The following is a 27,083-nucleotide window of genomic DNA, read 5'->3' on the forward strand; positions in this document are numbered from 1 at the left end:
TTCTTTCCTTAAACTTCATTAACCAACCTCTGCTAGCCAACTTTTTCTTCTGTAGCTCCCTTGCCTCTCTCAGCCTTCATAGAATTAAAAAGAGTTATGACTTTGCTGTGTAGGCTTATGCTTAAGGGAATGTTGTAGCTGCTTTAATCTTCTATCCTGACCACTAAAACTTTCTCCATATTAGTAATAAGGCTGTTTTGCTTTCTTATTCATGTGTTTGGCTTTTGACGTGCCTTTCTCACTAGGCTTAATCATTTCTAGACTTTGTTTAATGTGAGGCACATGCAACTCTTCCTTTCACTTGAACACATAGATGCCACTGTAGGGTTATTCATTGATCTCCTTTCAATATTGCTTTGTCTCAGAAGAGAGAAGTCCAAGAAGAGGGAGAGAGAAGGGAGCATGCCTGATTGTTGGAACAGTCAGAACACACACAACACTTACTAAGTTCACCATTTTCTATGGTGATGCAGTTCATGTCACCCAAAACAATTACAGTGGTAATATCAAAGACTACTGGTCACAGATTAGCATAACAAATATAAAATAAAAATGTTTGAAATATTGTGAGAATTACCAAAATGTCACACAAAGGCATAAAGTGAGCACCAGTTATCGGAGAAATGAGGCCAAGTAGACTTGCTCGAAGCAGGGTTACCACAAACCTTCAATGTATAAAACATTCAATATCTGTGAAGCACAATAAAACAAGGTATTCCTGTACTTAACAGTGGCATTTCATTAAATTCTCTCTTTCATAGAAAGTAAAGTTTTACACCAAACAGTCAGACACTTACTTAAGATTCCTTCTACAACACCATGCTGAACAAATTTTAAGCCTGAGATGTTAATATCCTCATTCACGCAGTCCACAGAAGTGTCACCTTTTTCCCTATTTTCTATCACAATATCAATTGGTAGAACACATCTTAAGGGAGAACAGAAACATTTAGGGTGGGTGAGGGGAAATGTCCAAACACAAAAATGTAGAACACATTTCTCTAGTGCAAGAGACTCGAAATGATGAGACCAGCCAACCCAGATGCATTTAAATAAAGTTGATCTCCCCACATATCCTATTTAAACCAGGGCATCAAATTTTTAACAGTAACAACTTCCCAATGTGTCCTCATATTAGCAAGACTACTCTATCAGCCATCTCAGACCAGCCCAGCACAAAATTCACATACAAAGCTGCCATAAAAGTTAAAAAATAATCCTAAGGACCTACATCTGGGTGAAAGGGCTTTAAAGCATTCAGCACTCTTAAGCTTTTTTCTAACTGCATGGGTGCTGTAGAAGGAACCTTAAGTATCTGAGATTCTATGATTCTAATATAAATTACATTTGAATAAACCTAAGCAGTTCTCAGGATTACCTAATTTTAATATTCTTGTAGAAAGAATGACTTAAAATCTGACAAACTGACTTAGGACAGTTTAGCTACAGGAAAAAACAGTCTACCTCATTAATTAACAAAAACCATCAGATCTCTATAAATCTTAATCAAATCAATAATACAGGCCAAGCCTCTGAGTGGGTTTACAAAAACCTGGAATATCAGAAAACTAAAAACCTCGCTTGACTTTCATTATAAAACAGAAGACAAACACACAGACAAAGCTGTAAGAAAGAAAGACCTCATTGTCTAATGATAAGTCCTTGAGTATATGAAAGCAGTAACTGCAGTAAACAGGCAAAGCCACTGAACTTATCCGTACTTGAAGGGTACAGACAAGCCTTTGGGGGCACTAGAGAAGGCAAGACGACTCCATACACTAGAATGCTATCGGGGTGGTCTAGAAATGACTGAACAGTGAGTAATTTTGTTTCTGATTCTGTATGTGTCGGCCTGTACTTTGAATATTTTCCACAATAACCATTCGTTTTTTTTACCATTAGAAAAATTAAAAATAGAAAATTATTGCATATTGAAGAAAAAACAGATTTTTACACAAATTATGTATTCTTACCAACTTAAAACATAAAGCCATTACCTAAAATGAACAGATTTTCTAAAGAAGAAAGAGAAGCCCAACTATAAGTACTATTAATACTCTGCACATAGTAGGTACTCAATATATCTCATTTTAAGTGTTGGCTATAGATTACCATCAGATAAGCTTTAATTTACTCATAAGCAAGTGCTCCATATATTCACACCAGAGATACCATATGATTCCTCAGTTCTCAGAAATGTCCTCTGTTAGTAAATTTACAGTCATTTTTACACTCAACTATCAGAATTTGATAGGTTATTTTGACACTCTGGCAATTACATTGTAATTTCTTCACCAATCTAAGAAGAACTCTTATCTACTATACAATTTATAATATCAATGTTATTTTTACCCTGCTAAAAAATAAAGTGTTTTTATGGCAGTGATTTATCCTGCAGATGTGTTACTTATACATACACATCTATTATAAATCAAGCATTGGAGATGAGAAAGAACAAAATAAACAAACATAAAACAAAAAAGGGAGTGAGATGATGTACTAGTGAACAGCAGGAAATTAAACTCCCAGCCTTGATTCCATTAAGAAATTTTGACAAGACAAAGATCAAGAGCACAGCTTAAGCAGTTTGTGAACAGCTGCACAAGTCCCAAAATGATAAATGATTTTTTTGCATTACAAGCTTCATTGCTAACTTGTAGCAGTTTTGGTAAATAGTTGAACAGGTACAACTAAATTTGATACATTATGGAAATACACAGGACCAAGATGAACAATTGTAAAGTAATCTAAACTTAGGAATTACTCCAAATGAAAAAGATTATAACTTGAAAAGTTATTTTTAATAGATATTAAAGATATCTATTAAAGCAGATAATAGTTATCTATTTATTAACTAATATATTTATTTTAATATTAATATTTCAACATTGTTCCATTGTTTTCAAAAGCATACTGTGTCAAGAGACAAAGTGTTGCATTTGTGACACTTAGCAAACTTTTAGAGAATTAAGATAATTTTTGATACCAATTTCAAGTAAAACGTCCTTCACCATATCTCTCATAAAAATAAGCTAAATTTAAAACAAAAAGTCATGCACTAAGATATCACAACATCTATGAGATAAGAGCAAGCAACAAACTAAAAAATACTGAAATTAAAAAATATATATTGTTGCAATTTTTTTTTTTAATTCTAGAAATTTGACATCCTTTCCATAAATCACCTACAATCTGTAAAGCATGCTTCTTCCTCATGGTCTTCTTTCTATATAGGCCTGTAAGTAACTTCCCAAAACATACACCGCTAAAAAGAACCACAAGTCCACTTAAAAACTGGGTCAACTCCTTTTAAGCTTCCAATGTCTTTAATGTTTCAAGGCAATTCAGTAATTCATTTGAAGTCAAATAGGTTGAAATCACATTCTTGGAGCGTTGACAAGAACAGTCGTTTATTGTTTACTTAATCATGTCATGCATGAGAGTTTGGCTGTGTCTTCCATTCCCACCTTCCAACTCAATGGAGTCAACACTGCACTCCATTATGCCGTGTACCACAAAATGGCCAGGACAAACAATAACAGTGTCACCTTCATAGCAGGCATTTATAACAGGTAATGGATCACTACAGAACTAGAAAACAACATACTTGCAAATATACACCCTCACATGGTTTGGATCTGTGTCCCCACAGAAGTCGCATGTTCAATTGTAATCCCCAATGTTGGTTGTGGGGTCTAGTCAGAGGTGACTGGGTCATAGGGACAGTTTCTAACAGTTTAATACCATCCCCCTAGTGCTGTCTCATGATAGAGTTCTCACGAGATCTGGTTGTTTAAAAGTATGTAGCACCTACCCTCTCTCTCTCTCTCTTCCTCCTGCTCCAGCCATGTAAGCTTTGCCTGCTTCCCCTTCACCTTCTGCCATGATTATGAGTTTCCTGAGGCCTCCCCTGCCATGTGTCCTTATAACCTGCAGAACTGTGAGCCAATTAAACCTCTTTTCTTTATAAATTACCGTTTCAGGTATTTATAGGCAGTGTGCAAAGTGACAAATATACACCCCCACAAAGCAACTTGAGTATTATTCCAAGTGCCTTTATATCTCACTCTGAAAATGGAGCCAACACTGCACACTGAAGCATCTCCTTTGGTAGTGGACTGAACCAAATGAACGCCTGGTAAATGGCTACTGTTGATGAAAGGCAGGGTTTTCACTACTTCCTATATAACAGAAAACCATCTCTGGGAAGCTTTTTGTAGAATTCATGAAAACGTATGGTGAATCAGAAGGAAAAAAGCCACTTGGCAGCAAGAAACTCTCCTTTTACCTGTATTTCTATCTCTTTCCCCAAGGCACCTGGCAAAGCCTGTCCGTGAGTAGGGTCCACAGCAGACCAGTCATCCTGGTGAAGGAGATCTCATGGGTGGAACTACTGACCACCGGATGGACACCCTTTGCTTAGATGTTAGAATTCTGATAATCAAACACATACCACGAAGAAACCAAACAGACGTATCAGTTCTCAGTAAGACAGCGAGGAAGAAAAGATGCTAACTAGCTAAGAATTACAAAGACACACATACCTCAACAAAGGATTCTCCATGAGTTTTAGCTTTTGCTTCACCTGTTCAATCTCTGAATACAATTTTAACCCTTCAACCATGGAGATATCTTCCTGTTCAAAGCTACAATTTGACAAACTGCTTCTCAGATTAAAAAATTTGCTGTAAATCTCCTCACATTGAGACAACAGATTGTGGCAGTCACGTCCTGAAGGAACTCCAGTTTTCAAGAATGTCATAATGCCTGAGAGTTTAAAAGCAAACTGAAATCCATTGCCTTTCAGACACATTTTTTCTCATTAAGAAAGCCCATGTAGTCCTCAAAGACCCACTAAGAAAAGTGCTTTATAACTCAGGTACATGTTAAGTCTCCCTGAATAGTACTCTAAGTAGCTGTTGAAAGTTTGAAGCACTACTTCATTAAAGTCACTAATTTTTCTTCTTTTGAGGAATTGTTTTTTCTTAGATCCAAACATTTGTGCTTTAGAATTACCTAAAGTTCATGTTGTACAATTTGTAATCATTATTTAATAAGAAATTATTTTCTTCTCATATATTAGATTCAAAATCTTAATAAGGAGTGGGTGGCAAGGGCCAACTGGGGAATAGGTGTATAGAGCGAAGTAAATTGTTTCACAACGGTTAAGAGTGCCATGTTTTTCAGAGATCTGAATGTAATTTTAAAATGTTTTAAAAGATTACCATATTTATAGGATCAAAAATTAGAAATGACTCAAATTGTCTAGTCCTTCCTTGCACTTAAAGCACTATATAAGCACAAAATTATGTTGAATATTCCCTGAGAAAGATCATGGGATTTCAAAAAAATAAATCTTCGAGATTCTGAGGGGAAAAAAATGCTGTCATTATTAGAGAATGATTAACACAAAATAACCTCGTACTGGACAACCTCACTAGCACTTGAAATTTATTCATTTACATAAATTCTCAAATATAATGACAGAACAAAAAGTATGTCTCAATGTAATAAAATAATTTATAAATATACAGTCAATAGATATTAAACTAATGGGTTTAACACTAAACTATTGCCACTACTTGTAGTTTTAAAATAATTGCTTTATTTTTCAGTTAAATGTATATCAACTAGCTGTGCCTTAGGTTACAGCTTCTCAATTCTGATATCAGAATCACCTAGGATCTTTCAAAAATACAGATGCTCAGGCCAACATCCAGAGCAATAAAAACTGGTCTCTGAAAGTGGAGAGGTATTTTTTTAAAGTTCCCTAGGGATGTAATGTGTAGCCAAAGTTGAGAACTATTGTCTTAGATGACTATTATTTTTTTTAACTTAGTCATGCTCTGAAGAAGATGGGGGGGAAAAGCAGAACAAAACCCTAATTTATATCAAATTATGGTGAACACTCAATATTTAAAATGAATAGAGGATTTTATTTTCTTGCTTTTCAAGTAAATGGATTAGGTAAAGCTTGAAAAAGTAGGGATTTTGTCTACTTTGGCTACCCACACTCATTTAAAGATATTCTAGAAACCTACTTTGCAAATAAGAAATTAGGAACCAAATCATTGGTCTATTAAGTCGTAAAGATTAAGACTAAAATTTTAAAATAAGTTTCTTAGCATTTCCAATATCCATGCAAGTTAGCTTATTTCTTCTCATTAGATTGAAACTTCATAGCCTAGAACCAATAAACCAACACCATCTTCAGACCCCTAAGTTCTGAAGCAGTGTGTTTTGAATTAAAAAGGAAAGTATTTGCCACACAGTGCAAAATCAAGACAGTGATTAGATCTTGCTGGCTGATAGCTCTACTCCTATCTTAGCCCAAGGACCTTTTTAGAGTCTGCCTACATTTGGTAACATTCCAGTCCCTCCATCAAGTGCCATAGTTTCTTCTCCGTAACTAAAAACAATTCCTCCCTTATGCTGTCCCATCTGCCAGTGATGTACAAGGCATGTAGGGAAATCATTACTTGTTCACACATGCAAGGCTCTCAAATCAGAGTACAATTTTTGTCCACATACAGATCAAATTTGCCAGATATGCATTATATTCTCCTACCATTACATTCCACTTCAATCAAAACCAATCACTACTCTTTAAGAGCAAGTGTATCAAACTTAGAAAATACTCAAGCTTTTTGATGTTCTGGGATTGTACTGAACACACTATAGAAAAATAGGAAATGCACAATGGAAAAATTAGAAAGGCTAAATAGAAATCACAGCCAACTTATGAAAGCTGAAATCAGACATACATAATTCTAAACCACGTAGAACCATTAACCAGATTTTCATTTTTTAAATTTTGTTATTATTTACTACTTAAACCAAGAGAAACTTACTAAATCAAATCAAACTGCATGAAAATGTAAAGAATTCCTGCCTTGTCTTATATAGTCAAATCATCTTTCACATAGGAAAAACAAATTACCTTCTACAATTTTTTTTAATGTGAGTTCTAATTTTATTGCAGCATTGCCTAATAATTTACTGCTCATGAATATAGGAGAAAATTACTGGTCTTAGGGCACCATCTAGTGGAAAGATAAGTGTCACATGTAACAAGACCAGCATAGAACAACTACTTAATTTAGGCTGCATGATTAATTTTGGTATTTTTGTATGGAAGGGCTTTTCCTTGTCAAAATATGATAAATTAAAAGAATGTGTTTAGGTATTTTGGATTCATCTGTTAGTTTAACCTAGTATGTTTTACTATAGGAACTTAGAGTAAAGCCATATAGCTTAAAAAGTATTCTTTAAAAGTTTAAAGCAAAAAAGTCTCTATAATTCAAATAAGTTCACTCTTTGAAAAAAACGATTGTCGGCCGGGCGCAGTGGCTCAAGCCTGTAATCCCAGCACTTTGGGAGGCCGAGACGGGCGGATCACAAGGTCAGGAGATCGAGACCATCCTGGCGAACACAGTGAAACCCCGTCTCTACTAAAAAATACAAAAAAAAAAAAAAAACTAGCCGGGCGAGGTGGTGGGCGCCTGTAGTCCCAGCTACTTGGGAGGCTGAGGCAGGAGAATGGCGTGAACCCGGGAGGCGGAGCTTGCAGTGAGCTGAGATCCGGCCACTGCACTCCAGCCTGGGTGGCAGAGCGAGACTCCGCCTCAAAAAAAAAAAAAAAAGAAAAAAAAGAAAAAAACGATTGTCATTGAATAGATGTTCACAAACCTCCTGATTTTAGACTCAGTTTATAAACAGTAAAAGCAGGTTTCTCTGCACTTGTTTGTTTCATTTAATAACTTGAAAAGGGGCTGCACTACTTGTATATTGGTCTATTTCTGTCTATAGGCCCTTGGAGTAAGAGTGTACATGTGTGTGTGTTGTGCATGCATGTGTGTGTGTGTGTGTGTCTCACAAAGGTAAAATTAAGCCATGATAACTATTTTTTCAATAAGTACAAGATCAGTAATAAACACAATCTCAACTGAGGTTCAACACATCTGACAAAACAATCATATGCATCATCCTTTTCTTCACTCCAACTCTTCCAAATGTTTTGGTAGGAAAACCTAAAAAATAACTTAATATCATTCAAATTTAATCACTGGCCCCAAATGTTAGGATTCTGGAGGGATGAGAGCTAAAAAATAAATCAAAGCAATTCTCATATCTCAGAGAATGCTGCATATTTGCTATGGTTATCAGTTGAGTCACACAAGATAATGACCTTCTTTGGATCAGCTAGAGGGGTTTTTCTACAACATTCTTTTTATAAAACTTTCTTTTTATCAGAAGTAGTATTTATTTACCGCCTGTAACTGGGCAGATAGTAGTTCCATTTGTTGAGATAGAAAACACTGGGAGAGAAACAGGTTTGGGGTTGAAAATGAAGAGTTTTGTCTTTGCCATGTTCAGGTTGAGATGCCTATCTGACCTCCCAGTAATGACGTCAAGTGTGCAGAGGAATACACAAGCCCAGAGATCCAGGGAAAGGTCAGGGCTAGAGACATAAATCTCGGAGGTGTCAGCATATTAATAGTTTTAAAGCAGTAAATGAGATCATCTAAGGACATAATATAAAGCAGCAGTTCTCAACCCTGGTTGCACATTAGGGTCCCCCGGGACACTTTAAAAAATTGATTCCCTATCCCAGACCAATAAATCAGGTATCTGTGGAGGGAGGGGGGTTAGCATCCACATTTTTTTTTAAAGCTCTCTAAGCACTTTAACAAATTTTTATGACAAAAAATTCTAAACATGTAACAGATAAAATAGTATTATGAATACCATGTATCCATCAGTCAATTCCAATAATTACCCACTTAGGAGCAATCTAATTTCCTCTCTACCTCACCAACCTACCCTCTGCTCCTCTCCTCCCACCATCCTTTCCCTGGCTTATTTTGAAGCAAATCTCAGATACATAAAATCATTCACAAATTTTTAGCCCTAAAATAAATCTTTATGCCAAAAAAGTTTTAATTTCTAATATTACCAAATACCCAGTCAGTACTCAAATTTTCCTAATTTTCTCTTTGCTATTGTTGTTTTACAGTTGACTTATTCAAATTAGGATCCAAACAAGGCCAGCTGTGGTCCTTAATGGATGTGTCTCTTAAATCATTTTTATTCTATACATTACCCCTTGTTCAATTTTTACCCTTGTAATTTATTTAATAGCTTCCCATACACTGAATTTTGTTGATTACTTCTCCAGGGGGTCATTTATTTAACATGTTTTTCTGTTTCCTTTCTTTCTAGTAAACTGATAGTAAGATCTAGAGCTTGATGGGCTTCAGGAAAGATTTGTTGGCAGGAATACTTCAAGTGAGGTATGATGTACTTGCATCAGGAAGCGCATACAGCAAGTCCTCTAATGTCAGCCTTTCATTCAATGTCTTTCATTATATAAAGGAATAAACATCAATTCCTGGCCATAGTCACAGCCTGTGTGGAGTTTTCATGTTTTCCCATGTCTGCATGGGTTTTCTACACGTACCCTGGCTTCCCACATCATAAAGATGTGCATACAAAAGATGTGCATGCTAGCTGAACTGGTGTGTCAACATCCTCCCAGTCTGAGTGTGGGTGTGAGTGCACCCTGGGATGAAATGGCATTCTGTCTCATGCTGGTTCCTGTCTTGCACCCTAAGCTGCCATGATAGGTTTTGGCCACCTGCAATCCTGAACTGGAACAAGCAAGTTGGAAAATGAAAAAATGAATATGAATTATTGTCAAATAAAAAATTTTAAATTAGACAATAATCATACAAATGCACAACAATAAACAATGCAGTATAAAATCGTTCAGCAAGTCCATCAAGTTTGTGACTGGTTTGAACCACGTGGTGGTAAAGGGTACTCCTTACAATATTTACTTTGCCAACATTTATTCCTCAATTTGACTAACAACCACCATGAATGACTGCCATGACTCACTGGTTCACCAAAAATTGGGTAAATAATTATTTTGTTTTCTTACATGTATACAGGATTCACATTTATTTCAATGTTCAAGATTAAAATTGTTTTGGGTCTTTATTAGAAGTGTGGTGATGTTTTTGTGACCAGAAATATGCCATAGGAACTTTAACTTTTGTTTATATGTATTATCCTATGGTAACATTGGTTTTATTATTTCACTTAAAGTTGAAGTTTCCAAGAACCTGTCAACAACAGTAAGTGAAGACTTCTATAATGCCTAGCCATCTCTTTTTGTGAGGTTAAGACTGATCAATGGATTCAGGTATTGTCAACCTGATTCATCCACTACAAAGTTCTCTGTTAATTTTTTACCTAAAGATTACAGCAGTCATGGAGGATCACTGCTTATAACCTTTATTCCATTAGTGGTTACAAAATATGGATATTCTATCATTCCTTCTTCATGTAGTGGTTGGAACACGTCTATAAGGAAAATCCCCAAGTTATTATAATGCACTTCCAAGGTAGAGTAGATTAGAAAAAGAAGAGTAATAGGATTGATCCCTTGGTAACTCGAACACTCTAAAAAGATACAGCATGAGAGAAGAGCTGGGCAAGATGACTAGAAAACCAAGCCAGTGAGACACGAAATGAACAGTGCTGGCACAGAGGCTGAGAGGACAGTGTGTTAAGATGGGAATGGAGGAGGCAGAGCAAGGTGGTAGAAAAGAAGGCTCCTCTGATCATCCTCTGTGCGAGGACACCAATTTAACAACTAACCACACAGAAAACCAACTTCGTCAGAACTAAAAATCACACGAGCACCTATAGTACCTGGTTTTAAGTTCATATCACTGAAAAGAGGCACGGAAGAGATAGAAAAAGAAGTCTTGAATCACCAATGCCACCCCTCACCCACCCTCCTGTGTGGTACAGAGAGCATATCTGGGCGCTGGAGGAGAGAGAGCACTGCAATTGTGAGGCGTTAAACTCAGCTGTCCTGCTACAGCAGAAAGGAAAACTGGACCAAACTCAGCTGATGCTCACCCATGGCGGCATTTAAACCAGGCCCAGCCAGAGCCGAATCACTCTTCCCAGCAGTCCAAACTTGAGATCCTGTAAACCTCGCCACTGAGGGCTAAAGCACTTTGTGTCTCTAAGTAAACTTGAAAGGCAGACTAGGCCATAAGGACTGCGACTCTCAGGTGAGTCCTAGGGCTGAAACGGGCCCAGAGCACAGTGGACTTGGTAGGGGCACACAACCTACTGAGACATCAGCTGAGGTGGCTAAGGGAGTGCTGGCATCACCCCACTCCTAAAGCCAGACTGCACAGCTCACAGCTCTAAAGGAGACCCCTTTCCTCCACTTGAGAAGAGAAGGGGAAGAGTGGTGAGGTCTTCATCTTCCATCTTGGAAACCAGCTCAGCTAAAGCAGGACAGGTCACCAGGCAGAGTTGTGAGGCTCCCCCACCCCGCATTCCAGGCCCTAACTCCCAATCCCCAATGACATTTCTAGACACATCCTGGTTACAAGGACCCAGTCCTGCCAGCATTCATCATCTGCCAACTGAAGACCCCTTGGGCCCTGAATAACCAGCAATGATACCCAGGTACTATGTCAAGGGCCTTAGTGAGCCAGTGAGACTTGCTGGCTTCAGGGGAGACTCAGCACATTCCCAGCTGTGGTGGGCCACAGGCCGAGACTCCTTCTGCTTGAGAAAAGTAAAGGGGACTTCATCTTGCACCTTAGACACTAGCACAGCCACAGCGGGGTAGAGTACCCAGTGGGCTATTAGTGTCCCTAATTCCAGGACTTGATTCTTGAATGGCATTTCTGGACCTGTCTTGGGTCAGAGGGAGGGAAGCCCACTGCCGTGAAGGGTGAGTCCCAGGCCAGGCAGCATTCACCACCAACTGAGTCGAGAGACCTGGGGCCTTATGGGAACATCAGCAATAGTCTGGCAGTAGTCCTTGTGGCCTGGGATGGTGGTAGCTACGGGGTGAGGCTCCTCTGCTTTTGGAAAGGGGACAGAAGAGTGAGAAGGACTGTATCTTGTGGTTTGAGTGTCAGCTCAGCCACAATAAAACAGAACATCAGGTAGACGTCTAAGGCTTTGGCTCTAGTCCCTGACTTCAGGACGACACCTCTGGATCCACCTGGAGCCTGGGGGACCTCATCACCCTGAAGGGAAAGACACAGGCCTGGCTGGCTTTGCCACTTGCTGATTGTTAAGCACCAGGTTCTTGAACAAATATAGGCAGTAGCCAGGATGTGGTTACAGTAGGCCTTGGGTGAGACTCAGTGGTGTGCTGGCTTCAGGTCTGACCCAGTACAGTCACAGTGGTGGTGGCCACAGGGGTGGTTGTGTCACTCCACCCCCAACTTTAGGCGACTCAGAAGAGAAACTCTGCTTGGAAGAAAGTAAGGGAAGAGAACAAGAGTCTCTGCCTGATAATCCAGAGAATTCTCCTGGATCTTGCCGAAGACCATAAAGGCAGTACCTCTATGAGTCTGCAAGAACCATAGTGTTACTGGACTTGGAGTGCCCCCTAAAGCAGGTACAGCTTAGATCACAACACTCAAGTCTCTTCAAATATCTGGAAAGCCTTCCTAAGAAAGACAAGTACAAACAAACCCAGACAGTAAAGACTACAAGTAAGTACCTAACTCTTCAATGCGCAGACACAGATGAACACCTACAAGAATCAAGACATTCCAGGAAAAAAATACCTCACCAAATGAACCAGATAAGGCACCAGGGCTCTTCCTGAAGAAACAGCAATACATGACCTTTCAGATAGAGAATTCAAAATAGCTGTTTTGAGAAAACTCAAGAAAATTCAAGGCAACACAGAAAAGAAATGCAGAATTCTATCAGATAAATTTAACAAGGAGACTGAAATAAAAAGAATCGAGCAGAAATTATGGAGCTGAAAAATGCAACTGGCATACTGAAGAATGGAATAGAGTCCATTAATACCAGAATTAATCAAGCAGAAGAAAGAATAGTGAGCTTCAATACAAGCTATTGGAAAAATACACACTCAGAGAAGAAAGAAAAAACAATGAAACATGTCTACAGGATGTAGAAAATGCCTCAAAAGGGTAATTCTAAGAGTTATTGGTCTTAGAGAGCAGGTAGAGAAAGAAATGGGGGTTGCAAGTTTGTTCAAATCCTCCTTAAGGATAGGTCATATGTTAGGTATCAAAACAAGTCTTCAAACATTAAAAAAAACTGAGATAATACCAAGCATCTTCTCTGACCAAAGGAGAATAAAACTAGAAATCAGTAAGAGGAATTTTGGAAACTATGCAAATATATGGAAATTAAACAATATGCGCCTAAAGGACCAGTGAGTCAATGAAGAAATTAAGGAGAAAATTGAACAATTTTTTGAAACAGATGATAATGGAAATACAACACAGCAAAATCTATGAGATACAGTAGAAGTAGTACTCAAAAGAAAGTTTATAGCTATTTAAGTGCCTACATCAAAAAGAGGAAGAACTCCACATAAATAACCTAATAATGCATCTTAAAGAACTAGAAAAGCAAGAGCAAATCAAACCCAAAATTACAAGAAAATAAATAATAAAGATCAGCACAGACATAAATAAAACTGAAATGAAAATACAAAAATCTGAAACAAAAGGTTGTTTTTTAAAAAGTTAAACAAGATTGACATAGCCAAACTAAAAAAACAAAAAAAAAAGATACAAATAAAATCAAAAATGAAAAAGGAGACATTACAACTGATATTGTAGAAATTCAAAGAATTTGATTCCTAGTATCACTGGTAGATAGTATAAGCAAATATATACCAATAAATCAGAAAATCTAGAAGAAATGGACAAATTCCTAGATATATACAACCAATCAAGACTGAATCAGGAAGAAATCTAAAACCTGAATGGACCAATAAGAAGTAACAATGTTGAAGCTATAATAAAAAGTCTCCCAGTAAAGAAAAGCTCGGGACTGATGGTTTCACTGCTGAATTTTTACCAATCCTCCCCAAACTATTCCAAAAAATAGAGGAGGAGGGAATACTTCCAAACTCATTCTACAAGACCAGTATTACCCTGATATCAAAATCAGACAAAGACACATCAAAACAAAACAAAACAAAACAAAAAAGAAAAGAAAAAAAAAGAAAGAAAACTACAGGCCAATATCTCTGATGAATATTGATTCAAAAATTCTCAACATTACCAAACCAAATTCACTAACATATTAGATCATTCATCATGATCAAATGTAATTTATCCCTGGAATACAAGGATGGTTCAACATACATAAATCAATGTGACATATCATAACAGAATGAAAGATAAAAATCATATGATCATTTCAATTGGTGCTGAAAAGGCATTTCATAAAATTCAACTTCCCTTCATGATAAAAACTCTCAAAAAGCTGGGTACAGAAGGAACATATCTCAACATAATAAAAGCCAAATACAGCAGACCAATAGCTCTTATCATACTGAATGCAGAGAACTCAAAGTCTTTCCTGTAAGATTTGGAATACAAGGATGCCCACTTTCACTACTGTTATTCACCACAGTACTATAAGTCCTAGCTAGAGCAATCAGACAAGAAAAGGATATAAAGGGCATCCAAATTGGAATGGAAGAAGTCAAGTTATCCTTATTTGCAGATGATGTGATCTTATATTTGAAAAAAACCTAAAGACTCCACCCAAAAACTATTAGAAGTGATAAATTCAGTCAAGTTGCAGAATACAAAATCAATATATAAAAATCAGTAGCATTTTTATATGACAATAGTGAACAATCTGAAAAAAAATAAGTACCCCCTTTTAAAATAGTTACACATAAAATTAAATACCTAGGAACTACCCAAAGAAGTGAAAGATTATAATGAAAACTATCAAACAGTGATGAAAGAAATTAAAGAGAACACCAAAAAAAGGAAAAATATTCCATGTTCATGGAATGGTAGAAGCAATTTTGTTAAAATGTTGATACTACCCAAAGCAATCTACAGATTCAATGCTATCATAAGGAAAAAGAACAAAACTGGAAGAATCACATTACCTGACTTTAAAATTATATTACAGAGCTATAGTAACCAAACTGCAGGGACTGGCACAAAAACAGACACATAGACCAATGATAAAGAATAGAGAACCAAAAAACAAATCCCCACACATACAGTGAACTCATCTTCCACAAATGTGCCAAGAATAAACACTGGGAAAAAGATAGCTTCTTCAGAAACTGGTGCTGGGAAAACTGGATATCTATATGCAGAAGAAGGAAACTAGACTCCTATCTCTTGCTATACACATAAATCAAATCAAAATGAAGACTTAAATCTAAAACCTCAAATTATAAAAAAATCCTTAAACTATAAAACTACTACAAAAAAAATTAGGGTTTTCTCTAGAACATTGGTCTGGGCAAAAACTTATTGAGTAATACCCTACAAGCACAGACAACCAAAGCAGAAATGGACAGACGGGATCGCATCAAGTTAAAAAGCTTCTTCATAGCAAAGGATACAATCAATGAAGTGAAGAGACAACCCATGGAATGGGAGAAAATATTTGCAAACTACCCACCTGACAAGAAATTAATAACCAGAATATACACGGGGCTGCAAACAACTCTATAGGAAAAAATCTAATAATCAAAAAATGGGCAAAATATTTGAATAGCCATTTCTCAAAAGAAGACATACAAATGGCAAACAAGCATATGAAAAGGTGCTCAACATCATTGATCACCAGAGCAACGCAAATCAAAACTACAATGAGATATCATCTCACCCCAGTTAAAATGGCTTATATCCAAAAGACAGGCAATAACAAATGCTGGCGAAGATGTTAAGAAAAGGGAACCACATTGGGCATGGTGGCTCATGCCTGTAATCCCAGCACTTTTGGAGGCCAAGGAGGGTGGATCACTGGAGGTTGGGAGTTCGAGACCAGCCTGACCAACATGGAGAAACCCCATCTCTACTAAAAATACAAAATTAGCTGGGCGTGGTGGCACATCCCTATAATCCCAGCTATTCGGGAGGCTGAGGCAGGAGAATCGCTTGAACTTGGAAGGCGGAGGTTGTGGTGAGCTGAGATCATGCCATTGCACTACAGCCTGGGCAACAGGAATGAAACTCCATCTCAAAAAAAAAAAAAGAAAGAAAGAAAGAAAAGAAAAGGGAACCATCCTACACTATTGGTGAGAATGTAAATTAGTAAAATAACTATGGATAACAGTTTGGAAGTTCCTCGAAAAACTAAAAATGGAGCTACCATATCATCCAGCAATCCCACTCCTAGGTATATATCCAAAAAGAAGGAAAATCAGTATATTGAAAAGATACCTGCACTCCTACGTTTATTTGAAGGACAGTTTACAATAGCTGGGATTTGGCAGCAACCTAAGTGTCCATCAACACAAAAATGGATAAAGAACACATGAGACTTATACACAATGGAATACTATTCAGCCATAAAAAAGAATGAATCATTTGCAACAACATGGATGAAACTGAGGATCATTATGTTAAGTGAAATAAGCCAGGCACAGAAATACAAACATTGCATGTTCTCACTTATATGTGAGATCTAAAATTCAAAACAATTGAGCTTATGGAGATAGAGGTAGAAAGATGGTTACTACAGGCTAAAAGGGAAGTGGGGGAGGGTGAGGGGAAGGTGGGGATGGTTAATTAGAAAGAATGAATAGAAACTATTAGTTGACAGCACAACAGAGTGACTACAGTCAATAATAACATAATTGTACATGTTAAAAGAACAAAAAGAGTCTAATTGGATTGTTTATAACACAAAGGATAAGCACTTGAAGAGAAGGATACACTATCCTCCATGATGTGATTATTTCACATTGCATGCCTGTATCAAAACATCTCATGTAACCCATAAATATATAAACCTACTATGTACCCACAAAAATTAAAAATAAAAAAATAAAAAGATAGAAATGATCAAATACCTAGAATGCAGTCAAAAGGTCAAGCAGTATGAGATCAGAGAAGTGTCAACTGGATTTGAGAACATGGAAGTCTTTGGTAATCTTGAGCACAATTTTCATGGTGAAGTTAGATTAGAAGTGTTACTGGGATGCCAAGAAAGTACAGACCGTCTGTCTGTGACTATATATAACTCTTTCGAAAAGTTCTGTGTGAAAAGAAAGGAGCACTAAAAACGAAGCCAGCCATCTTTTAATTCTTATGGATTGGGCTGTCAGTCTCTTCACCCTGTAGAGTCTTTTTTTTTTTTTTTTTTTTTTTTTTAATGAATCTAAGCATGCCTTTACTCAATTCAAAGAAACCTCTGCCGGCTCTTTGTTGCCCTTAAAATGAAATCCTAAACGTGGTAATATAACATGGATTCATAATTTAACTTCAATTACCTCTCTTGCCTCAGAGCCCTTGTGGGTAAACTCTCAATTTCACAAGCTCTTTCAAACCTCCATGTAACATGCTGGTCAGGCCACCGGAAGTGTCTTCCTTCTCCACCTGGTAAGCTTGTATTTACATCCCATGACTCAGCTCAGATATCCTCCTCACCAGTACCATGTCGGGCACTTACACATCATTCACATCTGCACCTCCCCAGTCTTTATTCCTTTAAGCCAGAAACATGGGTATCAGCCTTGACTTCCACATCCACTCATGTCTCATCCCCCATAACCACTTGACCACCAAGGCCCAGCTATTCTACTTTCTCAATGAGCTTCTACTCCACTCTAGAACCCTCCATATTCCCACTCTAGACTCCTCCACGTCCCCACTCTAGACCCCTCCATATCTCCACTCTAGATCCCTCTGTGTCCCCATTCTAGACCTCTCCATATCCCCATTTTAGACCTCTCCATATCCCCACTCTGGACCTCTCCATATTCCCCACACCCCCCCATATCTCCACTCTAGATCCTTCCATATCCCCACTCTAGACCCCTCCATATCCCCACTCTAGACCGCTCCATATCCCCCACTCTACACCCCTCCATATCCCCCTCTAAACCTCTCCATATCCTTACTCTAGAACCCTGCATATCCCCACTCTAGACCCCACCATATCCCCACTCTAGACCCCTCCATATCCCTACTCTAGACTCCTGCACATTCCTACTCTAGACCCCTCCACATCCCCACTCTAGACCCCTCCACATCCCCACTCTAGACCCCTCCATATCCCTACTCTAGATTTCTCCATATCCTTACTCTAGACCCCTCTGTATTCCCAGTCTAGACCCTTCTGTATCCCCACCTCCCTATTCCATCTCCCTCCATTTGTTTTCCACACAGCAGCCAGAATGAACCTTTAAAAACACAAAGCAAGTCATATCCACCCCAAAATAAAAACCCCTCAATGGCTTTTCATGCTCTTACAAAATGATTCACTGGTTGACAGAGCCCTGCACTGTGCCCTGCCAACCTCTCTACCCTGGCTTCCTAGGCCTCTCCCAGCACTGTGTTCTGGCCACATTGACCTTGCAGCTCCTTAAACCCACTGAATTCCTGAACCTGTTCCCCCATCTCTGCCACCCCTTTCACCTGCCACTCCTTTCACCTTTTAGACCCAAATTCGAATGTCATTTCCTCAGGAAATAAGCACAGAACAGCAACCTGACCCAGTCTTAGGACACTCTGAAATTCTTCAGGGTGCTCAAGGCTGCTTCCAATCGCATCTGCATCCTTATGTGATTATTCCATAAAGCTTCACCTCCCACCTGTAGACTGGCAGCTCCCCAAAGAGGGTGTTGGTTTTGTGCACCAGTCATACCCCACCCTCAACTGAGAACCCAGCACTCCACACTTACTGAATCAATAGGCAAATGAAAACCCTCATAATTTGATCTTCTCTAGTCACTGACCAGAATCCGAGTCCTCAACGTGGAGAGTAAATGTAATCAGGCTCCTCTTCCTTAACAGGAACTCTTACCAGCTCCTGGTACTTGTCTTTCTACCAACTTCTATACCCACAGAGATTGGCACCCTCTCTCCTAATTTCCTGAATTCATCAGTTATCCCTTCACCTTCAAATGCTTCGACTGACAGACTATTTTAAAGCAAGAGAAACATAAGGGAGTTATTTTGGTCCTGGACAGAAACCAGTTCTTTAGATTTATATTGCTTGGCTTAAAACTGAACACCCAGGGTTAAATGTTCTTGCATGCAATTAGAGATTGTCCATAAGATGTCAGAAGTGGCGTCTGAGGCACTCTGCTTCTTTATCAAGTATGTAAACTAAGCTTAGCAAAACCTGGTTAGCTGACTAATGGTATAGAAACAGGAAAGTACTTTCAAAACTACAAAACACCAAGCAACATTATTAACATTATGATCATTGCATTAGCCAGTCTTCCAGTTACTAGAAGAATATAAGTCCATTTTTACATGGCTAAAAGTAGCCTTCTTCAGTGAATATACTTATATATAGAAAATCCAAAAGAACTATCTGTATCAGGCACTATCTGATAGAAGATTTATCTGAAAAAAATTTTAAATCATACCTATTAATATGAATCCAGGTGTGGGCTTTCTTTCTCAGGTAAGGGACAAACTGTCTGCTTGTACAAGTGGAAATAACTGCCAAAAAGGCTGAATGGCAGGAACACATTGCCTAGGGATCCGGGAAGCAGCCTCAGAAAACACCTTCTCTGACCAGATACCTCCTTGAAGAAAATGTGTATTAGTTAAATGAGTGCATACATCATCATCATGGTATACAAACTTCTTCACTTTCTTTCCTTTCCTCTTTCTGTCCTTTTAGACTCAAATATACCAACCATAAGCCTTAGCATCCATAACTTTTAAGTCAGTTTCTAAATATACACAAACCAAATTAAGAATCCCCTACCTTTTGTTAACATTTGGGGATACTAGGTAAAAGACAAATAGGAATGCTTCGTACTGTACTATTTTTGTTAACTTTTCTGTGAGTTTGAAATTATCCCAAATGATTTAAAACTTTTTTTAACTTAAAAAAGATTATCCTATCATTGAATATTTTAAAATATTGCCATGACCAAGTTTACAGTTTGAATTTTAAAGCTGGGTCTAACACAGACCAGAATTACTTCATTTCATCCAGTTTCTGGCCACAAAGTGATTTTTATCAACTTACCTTCCTATCTGACATGCTCAGTTGCAAGTGCTATCTGGTCAAACACTCCAGAATCATCGAACACTACCCAGCTCCTGCAGGGGCAACTGATGTTCCTTCAGCTCGAGGAGCTCTTTTATATACTCCAAGGTGAAAGTCCTCGCTCAAGATTCACAGAGGTACGGTTCAGCAAGCTGTACCACTGCCTTCAAGGCTGAAATGTCCACATCTGTCACCTAAAATGTAAAATAATGTGACTTAACATGTGGAAATCAAAATTAAGCTCCACATATAAAACACTACTAACAGGGTGATTTTTTAAAAGCATGCAATAGGGGCGGGATTCTTCTTCCATTACGGAAGCCTATCCTTCCATAAAGGATAAACAAGAGAGGCCTAGCTTTTAGCCTCATGGAACTTACATTGTAATCAAGGGAGTAAATAAACAAGATAGTGATGAGTAGGTGACAGAGAGTAACTAGCAGGGTGGTGATCTGGTTTTGCTGGGATGGCCAGGAGAAGTCACCTGAGCTGAGAATAAAAAGGAAGCAGCCATCTAAAGAGCACGGAAGATGCAAAAGGCCTGTGGCAGAGATGGGCTTGGCCACTGAAAGAGCAGAAAGGCAGTCCTTCTTGCTAGAGCCAAAGGGAGGAAATTGGGAGCTGGGGAGAAACAGTAGGAGATAAGGTGGGAGAGAAAGGCAAAAAGACCAGGACACATAGAGCATCAGGCGCTTGGATTTTACAAGTTCTCCAGCACAATGAGAAGCCATAAAGCCAACACAGAACCTTTGGTAAATGCAATGCATTAGTAGTTTTAAGCAGAGAAATTGCACACTTCTTTTAAAACAATGACTTTGACTGCTTTTAGAGAAGTGACGAGGGCAGGAGGGGCGGGCACTATCATAACCCAATGAAAAGGCCTGAACTTCAACTGAAGATATTGGCATAATCCAAAACTTAAAAACTCACAAGGAAGAGCTGCAACCCACTGCCTCGTTCATAATCATTGCAGTATGCAATGCCATTTACTAAAGGAGCTGCAAAAAAACTTGTATTCACACTCCTTGGTTTAACATTTTAGCTTAACAGGGCTTTTTGTGGTTCAGTTAACAAACACTGCGAAAAACTCACAGCTGTAATTGGAGTGCAAATTTAATGTAAAAGGCCCAGTCATTTGAAAAATAAGATTGTTTTTACTTTCTGCAATGAGACACATTATCAAGAGATTAACCACATACCTACAAATTTACTAGGCAAAAATGGGATAGTTTTAAAATGCCTCTTTGGTTTGAGCTACTTAATGGGCTACAACTCAGAAGGTAAAAAATTAATGGAAACTGTTGACTTCATAATTAGGCCTCCTCATTTTTTAAACGATCTCAAATATTTCCTCCACTTCATAGGTTTATAATCCAGTTCCCCTTGTCAAAGGACACTGAAACTTAAGCCACTTTAATTCCCTGGTAGCTCCTCCTCAATTGCCTTTAAAATTTGCGGAACACTTCCTACACCATGGCAATTAGATGTGAAAAACATGCTATTTCAATCAGCTCATAAACTTTAATTAAAAATAAGCACTTTGGCTCTAAGAGTCTGAAGTAAAGTGCTTATAGCTTGAGACAAATGTCTTAACAACAAAATTAACTTCACCTCAAGCAGCACCTTGAGCGCATTATGTGCCAGACTGCACGCCATCCAGATGGCTCAAGGACCTTCTCCAAGAATTCAGCTGTGAATTTCCGTGCCTCAGAGGCCTTGCCGTCAGCTACAAACAAATTAAACACAGTAAGAAGTGAGAATGCAGAAAGCAGAGGAAAGTTAATAAATCCACTTAAATCCATTTTCTCAGAACCAACAACTGGCGATCTGAGGGACTGAGATAGACCATCTACTTAAAAACTAAAAAGATAAAAGGGGCAAAAAAGGCCGGGCACGGTGGCTCATGCCTGTAATCCCAGCACTTTGGGAGGCCTAGGTGGGCAGATCACTAGAGCTCAGGAGTTCGAGACCAGCCTGGGCAACATGGCAAAACCCTCTCTCTAGAAAAAACACAAAAATTAGCCAGGTGTAGTGGTGCATGCCTGTAGTCCCAGCTGCTCAAGCGGCTGAGGTGGCAGGATGGATAGAGCTGCGAAGCAGAGGTTGCAGTGAGCCAAGATCATGCCCTCTAGCCTGGGTGACAGAGCAAGACTCCATCACCAAAAAAAAAAAAAAACCCAGAAAAGAAACAAAAAAGAGAACCTACTCACCTAAAATGTAGTCTTGATAGGCCCTGGATTACTCACAGAGCAAAAGTTGATTTGTTTGGAAAATTTCTAGGTGAAGTGGCTTTTTTCCTTCTGGAATAAAACTTTGTAAACTAGAACCTGGCTTATCAAGACAGCTACGACCACTGAGTGAATCTTCATTTTGAAAGAAACCTAAAAAAACACAAAAAATAAGCAGGCATAAGTATCCCAGATACTTCCAGTGCTCGTAGAGTGCTTCTGTCTTCACATCCTTGCTTGAAATTCCAAACCAACAAGGATTTGAGTATGAATGCTCTACGTTTATCTCTATTATTGTCAGAAGAAACAGCTTTACAAACTTAAAAAATCTCAGAATCCAAGTTCTACTTAAAAACGGTAAGAGCTTAAGACCTTTCGCAAGTTAGGTTTTTGTTGTTATGTGGGGATTTGGGGGAAAGCAGAGAAATAACGTTGTTTTTTAATCCAGTGGAAACCACCTAAGTTCTTCTAGGGATCTTTACTATAGTTAGCAAGTTATAAAAGTCAAGTATCTGTTATTTTTTTCCCTCTCAAACACTGCCATAAAGCAGCATTAAGAGAGCTGATTTCCTATACTCCCTTTCCAATGGGTTGAAACCTCTTTATTTTCTACAATATCAGTCTGCCAATGGCTCCTCAATAAACAGGGATGAGAGATTCTTAATAATGCATAAGGTTTACTTCACTAAGACTACTACTAGGTTCCTCCTCATTAATTTCAATGACTGTGTCTAAGGAAAAGATGAGAAAATGCAAATCACATTAGGTTTGGGCTGTATGTAATTATGTTTCATAAGGCATGATTCAGCCAGTGGCATATCTAATTCTGTGTAATAAGATGTTTTTAAAAAAAACGAAATGACTACTAAATAAGCAATGCTGAGGGTAGCACTTAGACTGGCAGAGTAGTTTCCGAAGGCAGTTTCAAGGAAGGTGTCTGAGACGGTAATTAGCAGCAGTCTTTCTTCCCTACCACCTTTGATTTTCTTTCCCTTTCCCTTTCTCCTTCCTGCCATTCCTTTGTCCCGGCTCAGGCCTCTAGAATTACTTGATCCCACAGATAAGATGATCAAAGCAGGCAAGGGTCTACTACTGTTCACAAACACTGACGCGCATGAGCCTTAGAGGGCATCAGCACCTTACTGGCTGTGTGACAATCTCTCTGTGCCTCAGTTTTCTTGCCTATAAAGAGAAGATAAAAACAGTATGCCTACTTCAATTAAGAGAATTAAATAAATTACTTGTTAACCATTTACTACAGTGCCAATTACACAGTATATATGTATATTTGTTAAATATACCTTACTTCAGCACCACTCTTTACAGCCATTTTGTTTTTCCAGTTTTACCGAAGTAAATAAAAATATTGTATAATCTAAGGTGTACGATGTGATGTTTTGATATACATTATGAAATGATCGCCACCATAAAGCAAATTAACATTTCCATCACCTTGCATTTGTGTGCTGAGAACACTTGTTTCATTCTCGGCAAATTTAAAGTACACATTAGTGTCATTAACTACAGTTACCAAGCTGCACACTAGATCCCCAGAACTTACTCAACTTTGTACACGTTGACCCGCATCTTCCCCATTTCTCCCACTTGCAGGCAAGCACCGCGCTGCTTTTTCTCTCAGTTCTGTTTTATTTTCCACATAGGTGATATTATTTAGAATTTTTCTTTCTTTACAGCCACTTTAAAAATATTCTGCTTCGCACATTGTTTCACTGCGTCTTCGCCACAAGGACAGTCACTGGCTCCGTCTTTAGATGGGAAAACTGCGGCCCGGAGACTTTTGCTAATTGGAAAGGTGGGTCAGTGGTGGAATTAAGTCACACTTATGTCTTCTCACTTCGCGGCGGCTCTTTCCACTACACGATACAACTGAACGTGTTAAAAGTAAAAAACGTGACCCAGTTTAAAATGTCGGGGGTGGGGGGAGGAGGAATCTGCCCGAGGAGTGAGGAGGCAGAAAGGACCGAGAACGAGGGGACCCCGTTCCATTTCTGCACCCCGTCCGTAGGCTGCTCGCCAGACTTGGGGTCGCTCTGCCCTGGGCGATCAGGACAGCTGCGCGGGCCCAGGGTTCTAGCTGCCTTTTTCTTCGGGAGAGCGAATGGCTCGAATCTCCGCGGAGATGGAGCTGGAAAAGCAGAGCCACCGCTCCACAGCTCGCGGCAGTTCCTTGAAGCCCACCCAGGTGGGGAGTCCCTGACGCAGCCCAGCTCCCTGCAGTCTCGGGGAAGCTGAGGCAGAGAGGGAAGCCCCGACCCTGGTCCTTCCCGACCCCGACGTCCTGGCCCGCCGGGTCCCGAGGCCTCGGCCCGGGCGCCCCACGAGGGTCCCGACGCCCAGGCCACGCTCGAGAGCGGCTCCTGGCCCAGCCCGGCGGGCGTTCACCTTCCTCCCGGACACTGGCACCTCCCTGGCCGCCCAGGTGCACGCGACCCCGAGTCTACATCTCCCGGCAGCCCAATCACTCACTTCAAATTCCCGCGGACGGTCCCCTGGACAGTGACGCGACGGCGCGGCGCCTCTGATTGGACGGGCGGCCGAGCTCGTACCCTTGAGAGCCCCGCCCCGCCGCCCCCGCCGAGCGCCCCCTCCCGGCAGGCGGACTGCTGCTCTCGCTTAAGCTCTGGCGTGGGGCTGCGCAGGACCAACGGGAGCGAAGTTGAACGGGAACATCATTGGAGATGATTTTTGAAAAGTGAGCAAGCCATGCCTGGAATAAGAGAGAGTGGGAAATACACTGGATTGAGAGTCAGAAGACATGGTGTTTAGACGGGCTTTGGCCATTGTTAGGGGCACTGCCTTGGGCAAATCATTTCCCCTTTCAGGCGCACCTCACCTGTGCCAGGATGCTGGCCCCCCCCCATGGCCAGAAAATTCCACCACCAAAATCAGTCTCTCTCTCTCTCTCTCTCTCCTCTCAACACGCACACGCACACGCACAGTGTATTTTCAAAGAATGTCAAATGTAGTAATTTTTTTTTATTATTGATCAAAGGCAGCTGTAGCTTCCAATAATGGCTAACATTTACTGAGTACTGTGTACGAGACACCCTCCTGCATGCTTTACCTGAATTATCTTATTTAATCTTCAAAAACCATCCCGTGAGAGAGGAACTATTATTATACCTATTTTACAGAGAATGGAGTCAACGAGAAGTGAAGTGACTTCTCCAATCTCACTAGGTAAAGCCAGGAGGCGAAACCAGACAGACTCCAGAAGAAACCCTTTAGTGTCTCTGCCAGGCCCTCACTGCCAGGCTAATGAGAGCAGCCTGAGATAGCCCATGTCACCAGGACACCAGACAGGGTGAGTCCACAGGAGGCCAGGAGCCTGGACATGACACCCAGTGCAGCCTTGTCATGGGGAAACATTTTCACTTACTGCTTGGAAGGAAAACCTGGGCTGCAATCTCTCAGATCCCCTACAGCTGAAATAAAACGGAGCCAGGAGAGGTGACTGTGGAAACCTGCACTTAATTCAGCTAGCTTTGCCAGGAAACAAGATTTCTTTGACTTGTGTGCGGAGTCTGACCTTACATTTATTTGTTCACTGAACAAATATTTATTGAGCACCATAAGGTGAAAACACAGAAAACAATAAAATGAGGACTAACAACGGGGCTTGAGGACTAAGGTAGCTTTTTCATAATTTTTCCCTTCAACCCTCCCGCCCATAAACCTCACAAGTGGCAGCACTTCTCCTTACCCATTTTCATTATCACTGGAGACAACACAGCTCACTTCTTATTCAACTACCAAATATTTCTTCAAACATCAAGATGTTACTCAAACCAGTGCTTCTAGAAAATTATTTGAAAGAAACAGGAGGCCACAGGGTCAGACAAAATACCAATGCTATTGCAAACTCCGTTAAGGAGAAACTATTGATTACATGGGATACATTTGCTAGACACAGCCCTTCTCATTTCCAAACCTGTGTCACCACATATTCACTACTTGTTCAGATTCTATCAGAGGTTTTTAGAGTGTCTCCCTAAGTGGTGACCTGTTAAATGCACATATTTCTTGGGAGTTTTCTTTCCCTGCCCCTCCATATCCTAAAGAAACTATTTTTCTTCTTCCTCCTTTTCAATCTCTTCCCTTGTAGCCTATCACAACCTTCTACTTGCCCTAAGGTGGACATCACCTACTGCTATTCTGACATTTTTATATCTTTGCTCTTTTTATCACTACTGGGTCCTTACCCTCTGTTTAAACATGGGCTCACAAATATCTGTGCTCCCCCTAAAACCTTCCCAAAGCCCAATTTCAACCTTGAAAAACTGTCCTCTTGCTTCCCTTCTTGGTAGCCCCAACTTTTCAGTACAGTGCCTCCCTCTCCTGCTTTCTTGAAGGCCAGCAGCCCCTCCTGAGGCCCCCAGACTCCACCCCACAGCACTGACGTGGCTGACCACCCACCCCTGTGCTCTTTCCTTGCTTGCCCTCTGTGTCCTCTCCCTTGATCTCCATTCTAGTTCTCTGACTACAGTAGTACCTGGGTCAACTGTGGTCTGAAAAGATAGAATAAAAAATTCCAGAAATAAACGACAGGTTTCGAATTGTGAGCTGTTCTGAGTAGCAACACTCATTCCTTTGTCCAGAAGTGCCCACACTGTATACACTACTCATCTGGTAGTCACTGTCACGGCCAAAGGAAAACTCCTTCACGCTTGAAGGTTTGCTGAAAATCAACCAACAAAAGGCAGATCAATAAGAGAAAAGGCATACAAATGTATTCACGTGCACAGGGTTGGGGATATTACACAGCATGACCGCACCACGCAGTGGGGTAGAGATGGTTGTATA

At 39.7% G+C, this 27,083-nt stretch overlaps 1 pseudogene; it reads right to left on the reverse strand.

The window, feature by feature from the left end:
- LOC117093530 overlaps positions 1 to 23,391 on the reverse strand; it is a 46,094-nt pseudogene extending 22,703 nt beyond the window's left edge.
- Between the last annotated feature and the right edge of the window lie 3,692 nt (positions 23,392 to 27,083).

This window comes from Trachypithecus francoisi, unplaced genomic scaffold (assembly GCF_009764315.1).
Source record: "Trachypithecus francoisi isolate TF-2019V2 unplaced genomic scaffold, Tfra_2.0 Lachesis_group12, whole genome shotgun sequence".
Classification (NCBI taxonomy): domain Eukaryota; kingdom Metazoa; phylum Chordata; class Mammalia; order Primates; family Cercopithecidae; genus Trachypithecus; species Trachypithecus francoisi.